Source organism: Ooceraea biroi, chromosome 6 (genome assembly GCF_003672135.1).
Source record: "Ooceraea biroi isolate clonal line C1 chromosome 6, Obir_v5.4, whole genome shotgun sequence".
In the NCBI taxonomy this organism is placed as follows: Eukaryota; Metazoa; Arthropoda; class Insecta; order Hymenoptera; family Formicidae; genus Ooceraea; species Ooceraea biroi.
In genome coordinates this window covers 15,182,658-15,204,349 of record NC_039511.1, presented here as the reverse complement: position 1 = coordinate 15,204,349, position 21,692 = coordinate 15,182,658, and the positions used below count along the sequence as shown (strand labels likewise).

At 43.9% G+C, this 21,692-nt stretch overlaps 1 protein-coding gene and 1 long non-coding RNA gene across 11 annotated transcripts in view; both read right to left on the bottom strand.

Moving 5' to 3' along the window:
• The window catches only part of LOC109611400, a 62,961-nt gene extending 52,298 nt beyond the window's left edge, over positions 1-10,663 (bottom strand). Inside the window, exon 1 of the long non-coding RNA XR_002193775.2 lies at positions 10,602-10,663. This is a non-coding gene — a long non-coding RNA (uncharacterized LOC109611400). The remainder of the gene's footprint in view (positions 1-10,601) is intronic.
• LOC105284583 (RNA-binding protein Musashi homolog Rbp6) overlaps positions 1-21,692 on the bottom strand; it is a 589,200-nt gene that overhangs the window by 462,887 nt on the left and 104,621 nt on the right. The window lies entirely within an intron of this gene.

Below are 21,692 nucleotides of genomic sequence, written 5' to 3'. Positions count from 1 at the left end.
ATCGACTAATGAAACGAGCGTTCTTAACGAGAGTAGACGAGAGAAAAAGGAAGAGAGAGAGAGAGAGAGAGAGGAGAAGAAAGAGATCGAGAATATATTATGCCCAAGAAGTATCTGGAACGTACAAAAATAAAAGAATATTTATGTATTTTATTTATGTATTTATGATTTATTTTATTTTGTGTGATTATTTAAAACTACTTTTTTCTATATCTCAAACGTGTAACGTTGAAAATTTTTAACGGATCGAGTAAAAATATATGAGGACAGAATTGTAACTTTTTGGTTTTTACTATTTTCATATATTTTGTTAAATTCTTGGTCATAGACAAATCAACTTAAAGTTATATAAAGTATCACATTTTACACTCTCCGATTTCTATAAGTGGACTTTCTGAACATCGTAAAGAGATAATAACTTTCCGACTCAACTTTCCTCTCATACAACGAAACAATGAAAGTCGAACTCAAGGGACATCCGAAAAATCGCGCAGGAACATTCCGAAGCGGAGAGGAAGCGAGTTTACACGGTGGCAGCGCCACATCTGGGGGTGGATCCACAATCCTAGCTGGATCGGATCCAACCACGCCTCCATTTCGGTCGTAAAGCACGCCGGAAGATCCCGCACGGCTGACGGCGAGCGCGTCGCAAAGTAGCGCACAGCGCAATTTAATAAAGGTAATAACGTTAAGAGTATTTGCGTTTTTCACTCGCTCGAGCATACATAAGCGCCGAAAACACGCTACGCCACGCGTAATGGCGCGGCACGAGCGGGCAATTTTCAAAAGAGCATCTTATTGTTCCTACGATCCTATAATCTCACACTCTTTTTCCCATATCTCAAACCCATAAGTATAATCGTTACAACTAAACAGTTGTAATCATTATAATTCAAACAATTAATCAAAGAGAAGAGAGAAGCAAAAGTTCGTATAACAAACTTCTAAGATTTCCATAAAAAACCATGAAAAACTAACTCGCACAAATTGAATTTCATACAACACAATTTTCTTCTTAATTAAGTGAAAAGGCGAAAACTCGTGAAACGTGCAGTTTGAGACATCTAAAACAACCGCAATAAAAAAGAAAGATCTCTTATTTCAACACCACTTGAGCGATATTCGTACAACAACCCGCGCGAAATGTCTGCAACGTTCGTGAAGCAGACGGTGGAGATGAATTAGGATTAGGAGGATCGTATGGTGAAGCAACCGAAGAAGCGAATACTGACAAGTGGATGAGGATAGGCGGGAAGCGGAGAGCCGAGATAGGAATATGTGGCAGCGATTGGGCGGCTATCCAAAAGCCATCGTCGAGCGGAATCCATCCGGGGTAAGAGGAAGGCTCGAGGGGAAGGGGGATCCATCTTTGAAACGAGGGAAAAGGGGCGGACGGAGAAAAGAATCCCCTCTCCACCATGCCACCGGCATCTCCTCTTACGTTCCTCTTTCCTCTCGAGGAGGCTTCGGGGCTGGCGGCCCAATCGGTGGGCGAACTTTTTTGCAGCGCAGTTTAACGAAGCGTCCCTAAATTCTCTCCCTGGTGCAGCAGATCGATCCAGGAGCACGGACGGCGGAAGGGCGGCGGAGGGCTCGGCAGGGGTTGGAAGGGGTGGCGGAGGACGGCGGGAGAGGGGGCGGGGGATCCCCGCATCGACGACGATTCGTAAATCGTCCCTTGGCTACGCTGCAATGCGGGCGGAAGGTAAGAGAGAGCCGCTTTCATTGGCCGGCGCGTTCGCGCCCTTGCGCTTAAATGCGCCGGCGAAGGAGCTTTTGGGACTTTATGCGGGGATAGGGTACCGAACGGTGGATCGTGATCGGGAACATTTCCTGTTTCTCGCCTGTTAGGGCCCTATGAAACTGAAAGTTGCTTGTAAGGACGAAAGCAGCAGCTGACACGTGATCGGGAACATTCTGTGACCATCCAATCTCGCTTACAGTTTTACGTTTTTAAATTGTTCTGGGAAAATTTCTGCATACGCCATTCGCCGTGCAAACTCCTCCGCATCGTTATTAGAAACGTTTTTAATTACGCGAGCGCCACAGCGAGAGGATTAAGAAAATGCCTTTGTTATGAAAATGAGCTTCCTCAGAGGCGAATTGCGGTACTCGGATATCGCGTCATTCGTGCTGCACAAGGGGAAAAAATCCACGAAACTCTACTGAGATGCTCGTTTTTCCAGAATCTCGATTGAGGTCGTCTGAATCTCTGACGTCAATTATCCACTCAATGAACTGAAAAATTGTCGACGAAAGCCCAGATTTTTTTTTAATTGTTTATTTCCCGCAAAAAGCCGAGGCGCTATTCCTCGGCCGGGCGAGGCCGGAGTCGCCTTTAGTTGTCTTAAGGATTACGATGGATTATAGGGTGGGGGGTTATGAGGCCGCGGCTTTAGAACTCTGAAAGGCATCGCCGAGAGGGCCGAGAGACGAGGTGAACGGAAGAGAGAGCTAATATAAATCCAGGATTAAAAGTGGCCGAAAACATCGCGGAGAACCGCAGCGCAATATCTTGAAAGCATTGACGAACGAGTCAGTGCAAGAGGGGTAAGGGGGAATTATCCACTCGACAGGCTGCTCTCCTTGGATGACGTTTGGTTTCTTCCTTCTCTCCCACCTTCGTGATTATACGTAAATTAAATATCGCCGTGCCTATCGCTCTGACGTCAGAGTACATATTACAAGGAAAAAGCTGAAATCACCCTTCTTCCCTTTTACTTTTATTACCATTTTTTTGTATTTGCTGCCGTAATTTATTCCTCTCGCCCGTAATGCTTTTCCCTGACATCTACTGCCAAGACATCTTACGGTATTACGTGCGGAAGTTATGCAGAAAAATTAGCTACGCGATGAACATGGTGCTGGCAATATCGGCTCATCAGGATCTGGGTAAGGCAAATATCCACGTCTCGCTGTATTCTGAGATTAATGCCAGAACGCACACGGTGAATCGCCACGTACAAGCTGCAATTGCTATCTCCTTCCGCGGTGATGCACTCCCCACGAAGATACGAAGCATCCGACGCGATTCCAAGAAACAACACGCCCGGTAAGTCGGAAAGGATTGGCGTACGAATGCCTTTTACCTCCTCTCGGTGGTGAAAACGCAGACGTTTGCTGTGAGTCGGGGCACGCCAGAGGAGGGTGTGTGGGAAGGGGTTGAGGAGGAGTAAGGTGAAAACAACAGGACAGATAATCTCCGTGTTTCAACGCAGGAAGGGATTTCCGGTTGCCTCGCCGAGAGACCGGAACAGGAAGCATCTGGAGCGTCGGAGCCGCGGCGGGAACGTGAAAAAGTGCGAGGCGAGCGTGGAAATAACGGCGTTGGTGGAAACCCGCTTTAAAGCGGCTGTCAGCGCGGAAAATGACTAATGCCCGTTTCCCAGAGCGTGCGAAGCGTTGCTTAGAATAACACCGTAGCTTGTAAGCCGATGCCGGGCGTGTGCGTTAACGCCGTTAACGGACAAGCTAGGTCAGGTCGCGGGGAATATGGAGAATACGTGTCTTATACCGGATGCCACGACGAAAAAGACACGTGTTGGATAACGGTGGTTCGATGCGAATCAGCGCGATCGAATAGCTCTTCAGATTTAACACCATTGCGAATATCATATGTATTTCCTCGGATTATTGGAATCAGACATTGTTGAATACTCAATATTTATAATGCGATTCAAGATTCCACGTATTATCTCTTTTATTTTTGTTTATTCATTCATTTATTTGGTTTATTCATTTTCTCTCGATGAGATACTCTTAAAAAGATTATTTAATTTCTTAAGCTTTTAAATTTTTATAACTTTAGATGCTGAATTCAGCATATTTTGCTAAAATTCGCAAATTTGACATTCGCCAATTTCATATTTCTTATATTTTATATTTTCTAGAGAAAGTTTATATTTATAAAGAACAATTCTCCTTCTTCAATCTTTAATTAAGCATTTACAGCATAATATGACCTTAAATTCAATTTAATTATGATGTAATTAGTGTAATTAACAATGTCCGTTAAATGTTGCAACACACGATAAGCCCGAGTTAAAACTTTATAGTTACTATGAAGAGCGACTGGAATTTGTCCCCCTACATCCTTTATGAAACACTTCATGTACACTCGCACAGTACATTAGAGCGTTCACACGCCACATATCCTATTAATAGATACGACTACTACCGCTGGGCTCTTCTGCTTAATTATATGAAAACAACGTTAATGAATAGCCATTGTAATGCTTCTATTTCAAGCGGTCCGGTTCGTGTAACAAAACTGACAGCGCTATTTCAGTGTTACACATTCAACAAAGAAACCTCATCCTTTTACAGATATCTGTAAAATATTGCACAAAAGAAACCTTAATAACACTTGACAGATCTTTCTTTTAGTAACACGTATTTCACAAGAATATAAGCTGCACTTGATACTTGTTCTATCCATCGAATATCCATCCTAAATTTTTCGTAAATGCAATCTCATCCATCCTCGCAGTTGCATCAATTTTGCGAGCTCGCAAGAGCGAAGCTCTTCGACATATCTGCAAATCCGCGAGCGATCGCCGACAATTCCCGCAGCTTCAACGCGCGGCGGTCGCGAGAGATGAAAGCGACGCCCGCGTCGCCGGCGTTAAATTTCTGATTACGCCGCGGGCTTTTCATAGCGGATGTGAGAGGCGGGATTCACCGACGCGGCGAAACGCATGTAAATCACTCTTTATTAAGTACGGCAGGAAGCACGGCTACGAACGAAAGCTCGGCAGACGAGCTTTCCGCACGCCGTGGGCCTTAATAAAAATACCCACCGGTATCACACGCGCGCACGGGATGTCCTGCGTAGCTTTATTGCATTAATTTTTAAGCGCCGCCATGTACACACGCGCACACACACATATTCGACACGACCGCTCCGAAGTGGTCTAAGACTCGCGCGTAACATTCGTTGTACCGCGAGAAAGTTGTAAAACCGCAAACGTTTCGACCGAGCGCCATATCCATGTAGTCCAGGCGTTTGGAAAGGAGCAAGAAAAATACTCACCGACATTTCCCGTGGCGTTATTGCATTAATTTTTCAGCGTCACCGTATATAGAGGTACGATACGAGCGTGAAGATACGAGTCGAATTGACGTTGCACGAAAAAGTAGTAAACCCGTAAACATCTCGGCGGTCATTGTGGCGGGAAGGATTTCTAAAAAGTTTATAAAGGGTTGTATTCCAAGCTTATACGCAGGAAAAAAAAACTGGAGCACATTCGGACACTCGGTCGTTTGCGTTTGCAAAAGTGGCAACGAATAAAACCTGAAGCACCATCAAAACGGAATCTGACGACGTTATTATGTCATTACGACGAAAACAGGGTTTTATTCAGTACGAGAATCGAGCCTAATTACACGCAATTTGCAGAATTTTTTGCAACTGCAAAAGAAACATTCGGCAAAAGAAACGACGGAATCGTGAATTTAATAAAAGGCACAAAGATAGATATGAATCAATTTCGAAATGTATTTCGCGGAATCGCGACAAAGCTGATCGCATATTGGTCAATAAATAAATTAATTAATTAACGTCTTTGTGTCAAAGCTTGGAAAGCCAGCCGACACGTGTCGCAAAATTGCATCCCCAGCGGTATATAAATCGTCGCAACCATCACGATATAAAAATCTACGTTTGATTCCCAAAACTGCCCTTCAATTTTTTAAACAACTTTGTCACTACCGAGTCACGACATCAAAACAACCGCCATTTCTCTTCGTCGAATTTCCAGTGTCTGCAGATAAACGGATATTGATTGAAATCGGTAGTACATGTGTGATGGGACGTTTATCTATCCAGTTCTAACATCATAAATTATTCTTTTTGCAGGAAACAGCAGGGAAAGGAAGGGTCGGGCGGACGGGGCGGAAGCCGAACGCGTACGTACAAAAGCCAAACTTTATCGGTCGCCATTGAATCGCGACGCAGACCGCGAGACCGCTTTTAAGTCACGATAAAAGCCGGTGCATGGAAACGCGTGTAAATCACTCTTTATTAAATAGGGCGGGAAACGCGCGGCTGCGGACGACGCAGTCCGCCACGACCTGGGGGGAAGGGTGGCGGCCGGAGGGGGGTCAAGGGAGAGACAGGCGCAAGCTTTTCGCGCGGATACGCAAAGCTCGCTCTGGGCCTGACACGAGCTACAGTGCGCTCGTCATAAAAGCACATGGCACGAATGAGTTTATGCCATCATAAATTTCGGCCAGTCTTCGCCGCTCCCCCGCGAAAGTACGCCGCGGGAGGTGGCGACAGCGGACGAAGGGCAAGGGGGGCAATGCGTGCCCGGGGGAGCAAGAGAAGCGGTCGATCGTGCGCCCTAAAGGACCAGCTGGGAGAATGTGGCAAGCACGATTGCGCTGTGCATCTCGACATTACGTCCACGTGGTTTCCCCCCGTCCGCACGGTCCATGATGATGAACATGGATACTCCCTCACGTAGATCACATAAGCTCCGTAGAAAACGAGAAGGATTCCTGCTTTGCGTAGAGAAATATGCATGCTAAGGCTAATCGTCAAATAGGAGGAAAATGTAAACGCTAATAAGCAGTATGTCCGGACTTTTCCTTGTGCAAACTTGTTCTTTATACTGTCATTATATGATAAGAAACCTATCGCGTGCAACATGTATTTACTCTCACACGCGCGTTCACATAATATAATAGTAGTGTAACGAAATGTGTTATGTGCAATAATAAAATCTAATCTCTGATTGGATCTGATCTATGTGATACCAATTAGAAAGTACTGCAACGTATCACGTTTACGTCAATATCGATGCAGGAGTAAAAGGACCGTTTTTACGTTGGAACGATCGAATAATTTCGAACCGCAGTGTTCGACTTCTGATAAGCGCTTAAAGTTGGAAACTGTAATGTACACTCATCTAGAACGTGCTAATGGCTCCTTAAAATTGAAAGAAGTCAATTCCTTATACAGCCAGTAATTACGTAACACTAACGATAATTGCTATCGTAATTCTCTTTACGGCTTAGTTTATGAATCGACCGGATCTTGCGAAATCTCCGTTGGTAATTAAATTAAACGCCTTCGTAGCCAATCGCAAGGCTAATTCTAAAAATATAGGAAGTAATTGCAGAACAGTTACGTTAAACAAAACAAGTAAAATTGCACGAAATTAAAACGATATAAATGTTCCAATTTAATTATGTTCGCGTCTTTTATGCCTCTTATGGTGTCACGAGCACATTAGATCTTCTAATATTTTACTGAAAAATATCGGCAATTAAAAGATAATCGAAGTTCTGGAAGTAAGAAAGTTCATTCTTTCCAATAAAGGAGTTACTTGCCAATTAGTCTAGGATTGAATAATGGTCTCTCGTCGATTGACTTAAAAATAAGGCATGTTTCATTTATAGTTTAAAGATATATCTATCACAAGGTTTCTCAAAACATCTATCAAAATTAATTTTGTCTAATTTTCCCAAATTAAGCGAAAATAATTCAATAAAATAATTTAATATTTTATAATATTTCTCCATATACCTACATTATATTTCTCACACACAACATCCCGCGTAATTTTGTTGGGATAATTGATAAACATAGCTTCATCAATTTTTGCAATCTTTGACTGGCAAACCATTGCAAAACTCTTCAACATAGACGGGGTGCGGAACATCGGAAAAAGAGAGTCAGAACGAAGCTGGAGAAGGGAAGTCCCACCGTTCCGGACAAACAAATGAATAACATCGACGACCGGAAGGGGTGAGGCGGAACGACAAGCCTTCGTTTCCGAGTTCCGGCGCATTACGGATAATTAGATTGGATTCCGTTTGTTCACCATCTCCCTCTGCCCTCCTCGTCGTTCTTTCTCCCCTCTGTTTTCTTGCTTAAGCGCGAAACGCTCCAAAGTGAGATGGTCCTTCTATGAAAGAACGAGCTGTGAGAAAAATCCGAGAAGCTCGTAATAGTAAATCACAATAGCGCATCTCGAGAAGCTGAAAGGAGCAGTTTCGCGAAAGAGGGTCACGCAACGTACGGGTAATTTTCATAATTCCGATATGAGTACGCTCTCTCTTTCTCTCTCTCTTTCGTCGTCTCGCCTGAGAATTTAGCGATTCAAATGCGCAAACCGCCGATCTATCTTTCGCTCTTGCGTGTTTCCCTTTTTCCGTTTTCGTTAATGCGGCAGTTACACGCGAGCGATAAATACCCTCCTGCCACAATGCGAGTTGCACGGCCGCATAAATCGTAAACGAAGCTGCAGTAGGTTTTCCGAGTTTCAATTTGCGCGGGACCAATAGCGGTGCTGCCCATATGTATTACACGTTTACACGAGTCGCAGGCGCGGCCCCGCCGCGCCAGGTGATCCCGAATTCCAATTTGCGAGAGGTCAATAACGTCCGGCGTCCTGTGTAAACCGCGAGAATGCATCGCGACCAATGGCGCGCCGTCCGATACAAATCTTGATGATTCTTCGCCGATATTGACTTTCCGCTGGCGCACCCGCGGATATGTGTCGGCAATAGTTGTCCGTCCGTTTCGCGTACATTTACTTGTAAATGTGTTAATATCCGTCGTTGATTCGAGAAAAACAGAGAGAGGCAATTGTATAAATCAGGTGTCTGCATGATGCGACCAAAAAAAACATTAACATCGATCGTTGTGCAAGATTGACAAAAATGACGACGGATAAATCTGAGAAATTTCGATCGCCCGACGCGATTTATGAAGATATTATTAATGCAAAATTATTCCTACGAAGAGAGAAACATATTTGCAAAGTGTCTCTCCTCTACGCCATATACGAGTGCATTTTGCATCGATTCCAAACATATCGTTATTTTCCGATATGACGTACAAATGGGAGCGACCAGCTTAAAAGAGTTTGAAATTTATACGCGTTCTATTTCAGCGCAGGACTTATAGAAACGAAACTTTCAAAGGCACACCTGGAAACACCTGTTCACGTGCGCAAAACGACATTTATCCGTTCGCTCGCGAAGTCGCTGCGCCTATCGCCGCAGCGGCGGCGCTTGGGAAAAAAACTTTCGCTTTGCGTAAGATCGGCTTCCGGCAAAAACGATCGGTTTGCGCAAGGGTACTCGCCCTCCACGTAAGGCTGCGAGTCGCAGGCTCGAATTACGGGCATTATACAAATTTGCGGCACGCCGGTCGGTAATGCACACGCAGCGCGTATATACTGCGCGACAACAATATTTGAAAACGGCTTTCCGATCGACGACTCGTTCGCGAGTCTTTGTCGGCTTTGTCGAATCGAGTCGATCGGTCGCCTGAAGCGCGCGCAGTCGTGCGTGCAACCGTGCCACGCTGCAACGCTGCATATGCAACGATACTGCATACGAGACGCATGCAGATCTGGATTAGCGCTTTATGACGCACTTCAACGATCCGTTTACCGCGGTTTGCCGAATGGAGCCACATGCGTTTCGGATTAAGACGTTGCGGCTCTTGAAAATAGATGGTCACGTGAACCATAGTGATTGTTATAGTTCTTTGTTTAAGTAATACGGTTGTTAATACGGGATGATGTGCGCAGTTTTACAATACCAGCAATTTGGGAATTATAGTGGATTTTGTTTTTGTTGCAGTCATAAATCTATTTATTGAAAATAAATGGTGAGTTTAGGCACATGACAGCGAAATTTAGCGACTTGTAAATTATAACATAATTGTTTTGATTGTGCACTTTTAACTATTTTAATGTTTGAGTTAGATGCAAACAGTAACGAAACTTAAATCAAATAAAACAAAAAGATGTATATATGTTAATTATAATTCAAGAAATTGGACAAAGTAAAATGATGTCAATAAATGCATTGCCAAGTTTTATACTATGGATGCTTATAAAATGATAATAATCAATCTTTATGTAGGATGCGAGTGTATGAATAGCGGCGCTACAAAGTGCTTGCGTCAGGAGAAACTCGGATGTAAATCTCGTTACTTTTCAGGCTGATCAGCGATATAATAGCTCATCGCTGCACTCGAAACTGCAGTAGCAGCGTAAGCATGATTCGCCCGAGCCATCGAGAACGCCGCAGCCAGGCATCCGATGTGATTATCCGTTTATCGCATCGCTGGCATATCTCCTGCTTTGCGTGAAATCAATCTGTGCCCACGTACGATGATGTAAATCCCACGTAAAATTGCACGATAAATCCTTCAGCAAAATTTCGAGGCAAGAAAGAGCTGCTCCGTTCCGGATAAAAACGAGAGTTATAAAATACTAGTCGATAAGATCGATTAGAACAGAACGATTATGGCAATGAAGAATGCATATCGCTGCAGTAGATCAAGATCTCTCTATAAATGCCCATAACGTAGATCGATTTATGCAGCTATATACCTTCGTGGAAACAGAATGCAATTATCGTAGATCTTTCCCTCCACGTTACGAGCCATAAGTTTTCAATTCATAAATCCACAAGTGCGCTACAAGTGTGGACCATGAATAATGCTGGACTATGGTGTGATCATGGAACGCCATATCCGCACGCATAAATCGGCGGCCACACATTTACAACCCGCTGTATTTCTCGATCCGTAGATGGACCAGCGCTGAATCATACTGCATTTATAAATGACCAACCCCCTCAATTTCTGTATCCATCCAGGTCCAAAGATCCGCCAGTTGCTGCTCTTAGGTTGCTCCTAGGTGCAACGTTCTTGAATTAGATCAATGACACGCGGCCTCTCTCCTTCGCGATGTTCTCTCTGCGTTCTTCGCGCCTGGCAAACAAACAGACGGACCTGTCCAAATTATATATAGCTTGATTAATACGGGAGGAAATGAGATCGAAGATGTTTCCTGTCCGCTGTGTAATCGTGACTCGATTAAACCCCGACGGCGCTCTCGCGTAATTGCATTATAGTTTGCCGAAAGATCTGCAGTATAACGTAAATTTACGTCGCACAGTAAGTTTATTGCTCATTTAAAATCCCGGATTTCAGTTTCAGACGCCAATTTCCATGGTTATTTACATCACCATCATTATCATGATTATATCTACGTTAGATTACAATTATCTTACTATCACAGTTCCCTCATTATTTATATATTAATATATATTTACATTATAAGTTGCTATTTATATAGACAACTGCTTATTAATTAATCTATACTAAGCATGGCTGTGAATTCTCGTTCATTTTTGTCATTCGGTTTTAAAAGCTTATCACAACGTCCACTTGCATTCCATATTTTTGTACCAGCAATGAAGCACAAAGAGTTATAATATACGCATACATTATCTTTAACTAGAAAGCTATCCATAATCTAAAAATCCATATTTTCGCGACAAAAAGCAAATGTTCCTTAAGTGGTCAATAACTGTGTCGTTCGTCCTATCTACTGAGACTCAGACTCGTATAATGGCTCGCTGGTACGTGCGCGTTTACATGAATTACGAGCGGCAGTAGATGGTTCCTGGTAGCGATCGACGAGGACCAATCGCGTTCGCAGGAACATGTAAATCACGTAATTGCGTAGCGAACGCGACGGCTTCTGATGTAAATCTCGATGATTTGTCCATCGGCTGTTTATCATCACAATCCAGCCGCGCGTCGTACAGCTCCAACGTGACAACAAGAGTCGAGGCAATGTTATCGATACGAGTGTAATTGGAACAACCGTATTCGCGTGATCCGATGAGAATGCTACCCTCGAGTGTCCGCAAAAAGATTTATTTTACAAAGACCTTTTTTTAACTAACCACGTGCGGCGTACACGTTACCCTTTATACCGCACGATAAATTGCTTGGAGATTGCAGATAAACGTAATAGTAGAATTAGATGCAACACATTCCTCGTGCATTCATTATTTTTGCGTCAGCCAGAGCATGCAACGTTACAACAGCAATCGAACGCGAGTTACACACACACACACTCATTTTCTTGTTATATACCCTTCAATTTTGCATAAAATTCATTTCTATGGAAGCAGAGGTTCTTTTGCATAAAAAATAGTTACTCAGGCATATACTACATCAGACCTATCGATTCATCAAGTTATTTATTATTTCAAGCTAATCACGATTAAAACATGTGCACTGGACAATTGTTCCGAGGCAAATCGTGTTTCTTTTCAGGTCAGAGAGGCGACCTGCGACCAAGTGAAAAACGCGGGCCAATTAAAAAGTGGATCGAAGACGTAATTCACCAGAGTGACTAATTCGATACGGCCGAGCAATTAAACGTCGCAAGAAGAGTCCGAAAAATTCCGAGTTCCGCGAGACACCCCGGAACGGGAATTGCACTTTTGTTATCAGGATCGCGGAAGCGACGGGGTTTTTATCAAACGTACGTCGCGAGAATTTACGCGGTGCATTCTTGCAGATGGTATCGCGCGTATATCACCCTATGGTGGCGGATTTAATGGCTCGGCGTAGTGGCCGTAGGGACGCTCGATTTCACGGTTTACAGGAACTCTGCCGTAATTGAGACGATTATCGACGTAAGAGGATTGTCCGTCGCGTCCTCATCGAGACGCCGAATTATGCCAATACCGTCGGCCACTTCGACTCTCGTCTACTAATAGCGATGCCGACCGAAGATATCTGATGTCTCAAGATACCCAATCTGGTTTCCGCACCCTCGCCCGATTGAACAAGTGGGTAGATTTATTTGCTGTGACACAAGCGATCTTTTTAAACTAGGACACGAAGTCTTTTCGTAAATAAATACAAAGTTAGAATACGAAAACAAAAATAACAATTCCAAAAACTTGGATTTGGTTGCTGTTGAATTATATAACTTGGAACCAGTTCAATTCACAGATAAAAAAGAAGATTTTATCGAACAACCCGAGTCGAAATTTTGCGCCTACTTTAATGCTTTTAGCAGTCGTACGAACCTACTTTTAGGAAAATAGAACCTAGAACTCTTACATTGAAACTCAAACTCCTACAAACAGATGTTAAGATGCTATTTTGACCCTGCAACATTCGGCTATAATCTTGATCGTAACCTGCTTTGACGCTCTAGCGGCAAAAAAGGAAATTTCGGACATATTTTAGTGTTAAAGTAGTAGCTAAATAGACGCTGAATAACGCCTCAAATGAAGAATTCGAGGTTCAATGTAGAACTAAAATTTCGACTCGGGAAGTTACGTTATTGCGTATAAAATGGTGCGTGCTTAAAATATTGCAGTCTCAAAAAACTTGAGATTTGCAGACAAGATTTTAAAATATAAAGATTGCCGAATTTTTAGACAAAAATTGTGATGACTAAAATCTTCGAAGAATAGCAACACAATAGAATAATCTGCTGAGAAGAGTGCTATTACAAAAAATCTGAAAAATGTGTGTTTGATACGAGTGAAAAGCACGTGAACACTTGACAGATTGTGGAAGTGAGTTTTACTCGACGGCGAAATATCTCCTGCAAGAATACATCGTGTAATTCCTCGTTTATACGCGGGGCGAGCGACGACCTAAAATTCTTGTGTCGGTTAGGCTCGTTACCCGTTATCATTATCGTTCCAGCAGGACGTCTTAATTGCATTCCTGGCTGATCTCGCGTCGCTCCAGGGAGATGCTGGACGTTATATTTCTCTCTGCAAGTTCCGTGCGCGAAAAGACGGATGCGACGTGGAACTAGAGCTGGAGAAGCGAATGGAATCAAAATGATTCCGACGCGATGGTTTCAATTTAAGCCTCCAGTGACGTGAGGCTCTGTTGTGTCAAATCCGTTTTGATATTATAATATCGTTGAAACTTGTATCGTCGGTATCATTGGCTCGCGATATTCAAATCACGCATTTCCTCATTATGATTACGGGCTCCTTAATTGCACTTTAAATTAACGAGGAAATTTCTCTGCTACGTCTAGGATGTTAATCAACACGATAGCAATCGATCTCGGTAATAAATTTACGTAAACGCAAAGTCACCGCACCGCACGCGAATGGATGGAGCGCGAACGAGATACGAACGTGAACGTTGCGTGGTGTGGCGGGATTTTTACTCTCTTAAAGTCAGGTGGCAGGTTTACATTCGGCTCGAGTTCGTTCCGGAAAACAAACTAGCCCAGATTGCTCGGTAACGATCTCGCCCCTCGGGATCACGTTTCGCGAGATCCAATCGACAGTCCAGGTTGAATCGCCGCTATGCCGGGTGCATCTTTGGTACAAGGAGCCAAAGAAGAAAAAGAAGATCAAAAAAAGTAAATGCATCCTTTCCCCTTCTCCCTATTCGGCCGGTAGTACGACACGTAGCTCGTAGATCAGAGCTAAGTATCCTTCGGGAATGCCCCCGGCGAGATTAATCACCAGAAGCGGTGCACATGGTGGCGGAAAGGGGGAAGAAGGATAAGGAGAAAAGAGATCAGGGTGAGCGAAAAAGAGCAGAGAACGAGAGGAATGGAGAGAGATTCGGCGCATAATTTAGGGCGATAGAACGCGGCTCTCAAAAACACGAAGGCCATCCCTTCCTCTCTCTCCTTTTCTTTTTCTCGCTCGTCAGCGGTTCGAGCTTCCGCTTAAAAGTTGGGAAATAGCTAACCGGCAAAAGTGACTAACTAGACGTAGACACGCGTGCGCGAGGAGGAAGAAGCAGTTGGCGCGGTTCGGGGCTCGCGGGGGTTCATTTGGGACATGAAAAGACCGAGAAGTAGGGGCTGCGAACGGGGGAAGAACGCGAGGGTAGCGAAGGCAGACGCGCGAGCGCGCGGTGCATGCTCCCGTACGTGCATTCCGCAATCCGGAATACCGCCGCTGCTCCACCGCATACATATTTATGCCGCGTCTCCCGGCGATAATTCAGCGATCATGCGACGTGCCCGTGCACGTCCAAGTCGGCGTGCCGCCTCTGTCCCCCTCCCCCCCCCGACTCTTTCTACTCCTATCTCTCTACTCGCTCTCCTACCCCTTGCCCATTTTATTGTACCTGTTCGTGTTTATGTTCGTTTAATCGTAGATATCAAGCGAATGTCTGGGGAATATGTAAATTATATCAGAGTGCAAGTTTGTTGTCGCTGGAACCGCGCAGCACGTTAAAGAGCAAGCTAAAGTGGAAATCAACTTGTAAAATTTTCCTCATAACTTTGTCTTTTAGAGTCGTGGGACGTATCATGTGAGTTTTACGCTCGGAAGAGATTGCAAAAAGGCGTTTATCGCTCGTATGATACATTGAAAAGATATTTAACGTAAATTTTAAAGATGATTCGTTATCCTTCGTCCGTCGCGAAAGTTTCAGCGTGGACAGATACTACGGTTCGTTTCGGTTTCGTAGCCATCACGTGAGAAAGCTGCCGATGGCCTGATTCCTGGGTCAAAGGCCAGTCGATGCCTACCTCCCGCGGCGGAGAACTTGAGACTGGTTCTGGATTCTGGTTCTGGTCGCGCGGCGCACGTAGATATCAGATCAGATCTTGATAGATTCCTCGTATTGTTCTCGCAGAAAGTAACGCCGGGGCCGTGGCCTCACGGATCGTTCAAAGGATAAAAGAATTATCAGTCTTGTTCGAACATTGATATTCCATTATCATTTCTGACGTCAAGGGAGAGTTCACGTAGAATATTTATTATATTACCTCAACTATTTTTACAGCGCAATTTAATTCATTTTATCTGATGTCAGAATACGGGCGAAAAAGACCACGCGGGAAACTTCAACATCAAGATATGCAGATTTTTTTCTTTTTTATCATTATCAATCATCTTGCCCGTTATCACAAATTTACGTTCAGAAACCGCTCGGTGTATCTAATGCGAGATTGAAGAAACGAACCGCAATGCAGTAGCGATTTCATTAGCTTCGGGCGCGAAGCATCGAGCAAACGGCGATACCTCGATATTTCACGTCGAGGAAACGGCTTCGTTCTTTTTCTCACTCTCCTTCTCTCTTTTTCTTTCTCATGGCTGGTCCGCGAGTGATCCTCGAATGGAGAAAGAGAGAGAGAGAGGAAAAAATGACGTTTGCAGTCGAGAAGCTACCGTTATCCGATCGACATTGCTCGTAGAACGGAGGAAATTGGTTGGTCGAGTTCGGTCAGGAAATTAAGCGAGTCACGTGCTCATAATTATAAGCAAGGAGAGCCTCTTGTTTCCAGGACGTTCGTCCTTTTCGAAAGTAGCGGCAGCATCGCGAGAAGAAAATTATAGCCGCTTAAACATTACCGCGTGTCGGGTTTTATCGTTTTCCTCGCTCGTTCGTGAGTCGTGTCTTTAGTTATGCCGTGAAATGAAATGAACGAGATCGCTTAAAAACTTTGAGAGTCAATAACTTTCCACAGTAACTTTCGAGCGATAATTCCCTGATATTTTGTCATGATTCAAGAAGAAGGAACTTGGTAGTGCATGATTTTATTATTCTCGAACCATTTTCACTGACACGAATCACGCGAGACGAAATATATACACATACACACACACACAGGAGCATAATAAATGAAAATCAGATCCTCCCCGCGCGAATATAAATTTTATTAGAACGTAGAAACAGGTTTCCGTTTATACGATTTGCAGCAAGTATCTGTGTCAGCAAATTGTTTGGCGAAATGAGTTGCGAAGGGACGTACTGCGTAAAGAGCGATTAAGAGGAAGAAAACAAAGAGGGATGCAAGGCAAGCACGGGAAAAATAAAATTGCAATAGTCGCACTGGCGCATAACAATAATTGTTGCCTCGCCCCGGACAGAACGTGAGACGAATGTTGGAATGCAGGCCCGCGAAACCGCAAAGGCTAATTCGGAGCGAAAGGGCGAGCCCTTCCCTTAACGGCCGTCCCTTCAGCCTCGCCGCTCCACTGCGCTGAATGCCCTCTCATTAGCGCCTCTATTAAGATTTGATTAGTCTTAGGCACCGTGAAACGCGCGCATCCTTCCATTCACGAAATAATATCTTTCGCCCAGGCAGCATTCGCGCGCGGATATAATCCGCTCATGCATTTCGTCCTTTCAATGCAGAGATATTATATTTCGCCACGAGTTCATATCTATTATACGCGACATATTTCAAATAAAAAATATGTACATGATATTTCTTTACACTGTCCTTTTACGAAATATTTTAAATATTACCGTACCTTTTTTTAATTTGCTAACATTTATGAGAGCCAATTATTAAAACAGATCCTTTATTGACAATTACAAAAGAATATATAATTAAAGATATAATATACTATTCAAATATTACAAAAAACTTATCATATTTTACAAGTATTCAATATTTCTTTAAGTACGAAGAAAGTATCTTTAAAGGATATATCTATCAACAATGAATTTTCTTAATTCAGTCATTGTTTTAAAAAATAAACCGATTTTAGCAGAAAGAGAGACGTGCAATATATACTATTCGTAACATATCTTGTTAGTATTCCTTACAAGAGAGAGGGAGAGAGAGAGAGAGAGAGAGAGAGAGAGAGAGAAGGAATGTTAAGTAAATATATGTCGAGCGATACGGCGGCGTGGCGGATCAACCGAGGTGATGTTTTACCGCTTAGGGAAATTTCCGCGCCGTTTGCCCGGTCGTCAACCCTTCGAAGTCCTTTATATGCGTCTGAAACGCGCGGTCGGGGATAGAGAGAGCGAATAGTCCCTCTTTTTACGGTGTCGAGTGCAACGAATCATCAGATGCAGCAGGACACACAGTTAAATGTGTCTCTCTTACGATTCTTACGGTTGATAGAATAGCGAACTCGATGCGCAACGTCGTTTGATCTCTCAACTCTCGAAGTTTCACGTTCTTTGAATTTTCGGAGCACCTTGTTACTTACTAGCTTACTACTCCTAAAGAGTAAGTCGCAAAAATCAAATTTTTGTTCAAGACAAAGTACAATGTGCGTCCACTCGTATTTACATGATTCCCTGCATTGTCATTGAAATCGCCGAAAAATTTTATTTTACTTCTCTTCAGCGATTTTGCTAACATTATTATTAAGAGAAAAGAAGATTAATCGAGTTACGGTTGTTTGCAGGAAACGTCGGAACCATCACTGTCGGATTTCGAGTGTGTGGGAATCGTAACGCAGTGGACAACTCCAGTGCACAATGGCGTTTATTGTACCGAAGCAACAATCGAACGCGATGGCGATTCGGACGGGAGATGGGATCGGTCATCTCTTCCGTGATTTGTCATTGGCTCGAAACGATCGTGCCTATACGGCGCTTACGACAACCCTTTTTTGTCGACGATGCTCGGCTCGAAGAGCAACCATCGTTCAACGAACCAAAGACTGAACGACCTAAAACAAAGAAATCTCTCTCTTTTTCGATCAAACTACTATTCATCCCTGATTTTATTGCATCGTCAAGTCAGAGATTATTTTCAGTAAAAGCTGGATTTCTAAATGTCTTTTTACACAAGAGAATTTGAGCGCGATTTCGCGAATAAACTCATAAATTATTATATAAATTATTATATAATACTTATTTCAGTCGAAGACAGATAGACTTTTCAAATTTTCAATACGAAAAGATCGTCGAGATATTTAAACGTCTTCTACATATATATATACCTAGAACAAGTTGGGTGTGAGCGTTAACAAGAAAAATGGAGGAAAACACAGGCGCGATCAGAAGACGAAGGAAGCGGGGAAACAAGAGAACTGCGAGGCTGTAACGCTCGTCCGAGATTCCAGTCACGGAATATCCCACAATGCATCGAGGTCGCTTCGCTGCACCGGATGCAGCAGCGGGACCGATCGTGCCCCTGTTCCCTCCCTCGTGCTCGCTCCATCCCTCCTCTACCTTCATGTCGTTCCCGCTCATCGGTTCTATACATCGTCGCTCTGGTGACTGCAGTCGTCTTCCTGATTTATACACTGCCTCTAGCAACAGTCGACTGGACAGAGAAAAAAGAAGGAGCAGACACGCAACACGCACGTACAGGGCGAGTGCATGCAAGTGTTCTCCATGGACTAAACAAAACTACGCATTAATGCAGTCTGTAAAAACGAAAGACATGTTGCCTTGATCGGATAATATAGCAGTACGGCGATTAAAGTGGCTCTTGTACCGCTACATAACATATTACATAACATTACGTCATTCGTCGCTGAAGTATTTATATATTAAAATAATAAATAAATAGTAAATAAAGCAGAAAGTTAAAAGTTACGGCAAATCGGTAAAGAAACATTGCAATCTGATATGCGGATACACGAATGCGTCTATATCAAACTTTAAAACTTGATCTTTCCTGCCTTTTCTATTATTCTTGCACAAAAATTAAACTAGTGTTTTATATTCGTTCACACGAAATTCTTCCTCCCTCCCTCACATTTATTATCAATTTAATATGTTTAATGATTTGTATATAATTCCTATTCTTATATCGATTGTGTCGTGAAATGTTGCGCGAGAATTTGCTTCTTGCAATGTGCTCCTCGCACGGGGAGGCGGCAGGACGGGATCAAGGCAAATGAACCCCCTTTCGATCCACCCTGCGCTGCCACCATATTAGTGTTATTGCCAAGCCGACTGAGAGATTTCGCGGTCGAGCCAAGACGAGGAACGAGAGACGCATTTCCACCTCGCACCGTCACTCGGTCCCTCCCTGTCGTTCCTCCCCCTGTCGTTTTGCCGTCTCTTCTCTCCCCTTGGCGTAGTGGCCAAGGGGGAAACCACGGCGGACCTGTTGCGGGGAGCACGTCGTAACTCTTGCGGCGAATGCCCATATACACACACATACACACATGCAGCTCGACGTAAAATCACGTTCACCTAATACCCGGGTACAACTACAGAAAGAACAAGAGACGAGGGAAAGAGCAGGAAGGCAGAGAAAGAGGAAGCGGAGTTATTGTGTTCTGGGAAAATTCTCCCAAGAACAAGCACGGTTCATGTTTGCGGAGGCGAATCAGGAAACAAGTGGAGCATCTGCGTACATATCTCGCGCTGGCGAATTAAAAATTAGCGAACTGATACAAAAGTAATGTGCAGCGAAGGAATATCAACTAATTGCGCGGATGATCCGTTCGGCTTACGAGTGCCTCATCGATGATACCTTAATGCTTGGTGCATCAGAGAGAAACTTGGCGAAGGTTCAAGGACAGGAGGACAAAGGACAGGATAGAAGGGATTTCATACGCTGAGTTATTGATTTCGAATTCTTTAACTGTTGTTTAAGTACTGGAAAAGTTACTGGAAACTCATCAGGAGGGGAAACTGCGAAGAACCATAAGAAAATGCAAACGTAGAGCATACATATATATGTCCCTGACGGCACGGTAGTTGGGAGTTGCTAATCCATTTGCATTACCTCGAACCAGTCCAGGAGGAACTAGTGGTTATTTAATGAAGACAGAGAGAGAATGGGGGAAGGGGGAGGACTGCGACCGCGGGGTAGGGCGGAAGATAAAGATGAGGAGGGGCAATTCAACTGCAGGAAGGAGCGCGTACACGCGTGGCTTAGGTGTGTGTTCGTGCTTTAGGTACAGGCGGTCGGAGGACTCCGAAGACAAAGGGACGGTGCGAGCCGAATAACAGTACCGGCAGTTAGCGTTGGTAATTACGCTGGTGCGTTCCCCTGGAGCCGGGAACGGCGACGGAATAATCATGGAATAGTGAATTCGCAGGAAGGGAGTGGTCCGGGACGAGGACCGGGCGACCATCGGGCGGGACCAACGTGGAGCACCTTCGATCGCTCGAATAAATTTCGCACGTGGAGATAGCGAGCTCGGTGCTATCACCCTCTGCACGAAACGGGCGAAACGGGAAGCGGCCGAAATCAATTTGCGAAAGATTAGTTTAATGTATTTCATAATTCTTCGTATCGGATACTGCGTGACGTTCTTTTCTTATCTAGGAAACACGTGTGGGTGAAAAAATGGATAATTCGTTGGATTTATAAAGAAACATTCTCCTCACACAAATGTTGATTGTCCGAGGAGTTCGTGTAAGATTTTAAATTAAAATAAAACACGAGTTCTAAATATACTAAATTTTATTCATCTACCATTTTGTTGCAGTATTTTAACTCATCTTTCGATAAACTTTAAGATTCCTCGAAGAACTTGGCTGGTTTAAAGGCAAAGAAGTCATCCACAGGATTTGAAACTCATACGAACTTCTCAGACAGCCCAATACATTCGAAAATAAAAAATAATAGAAATTGTAATAACCATCGTATCGCTTTGAATGTTATTGTTTCGAAATAAGAAATTTATCAGACAAGATTGAAAGAGAGAGCGAGAGGGAGAGAAAGTATTCAAAAGAGCCAGGAATGTAGATAAATAATGAGCTCGACGGAGAAAAAGGAGAGGAAATGACAAAAAAGGAGCAACGCCAGTTCGGTGATCGCGTTCAAGCGAAAAACCGGATTTCCGGTGACGTTAAGCGGTGTCTCGGCACGGCGGTTAGCGGCACCTCGATCCAGGTAACTTCTTACCCAGGTGCGAGACCGCCAGACGCATTTACCAGCGTTTCGTTTCGCTTCGTTCCCCTCCCACGCGATTCTTTCTTGCCGCCGTCCCCTTTCGCGTCGTCTTCGAGAGCGTATCGCGAGTTCTCATCATCACCGGCGGCCTCTTTTTTGTCTGCCTCTCCACGACGATCGGTTACCAGCGGAATCGTGCTCACGATAATATCCGGATCGAAGAACGGAATTTCGACGAGTCACTTAATGATAGTGCACGCATCGTTCAGCGTGACGTGATTTGCCATTTAACGTCTTTATCGGATGAAGAAGTATGTTGCGCAATATAAATTTTATCTTGATCAGACATTGAATCAACGTGAATAT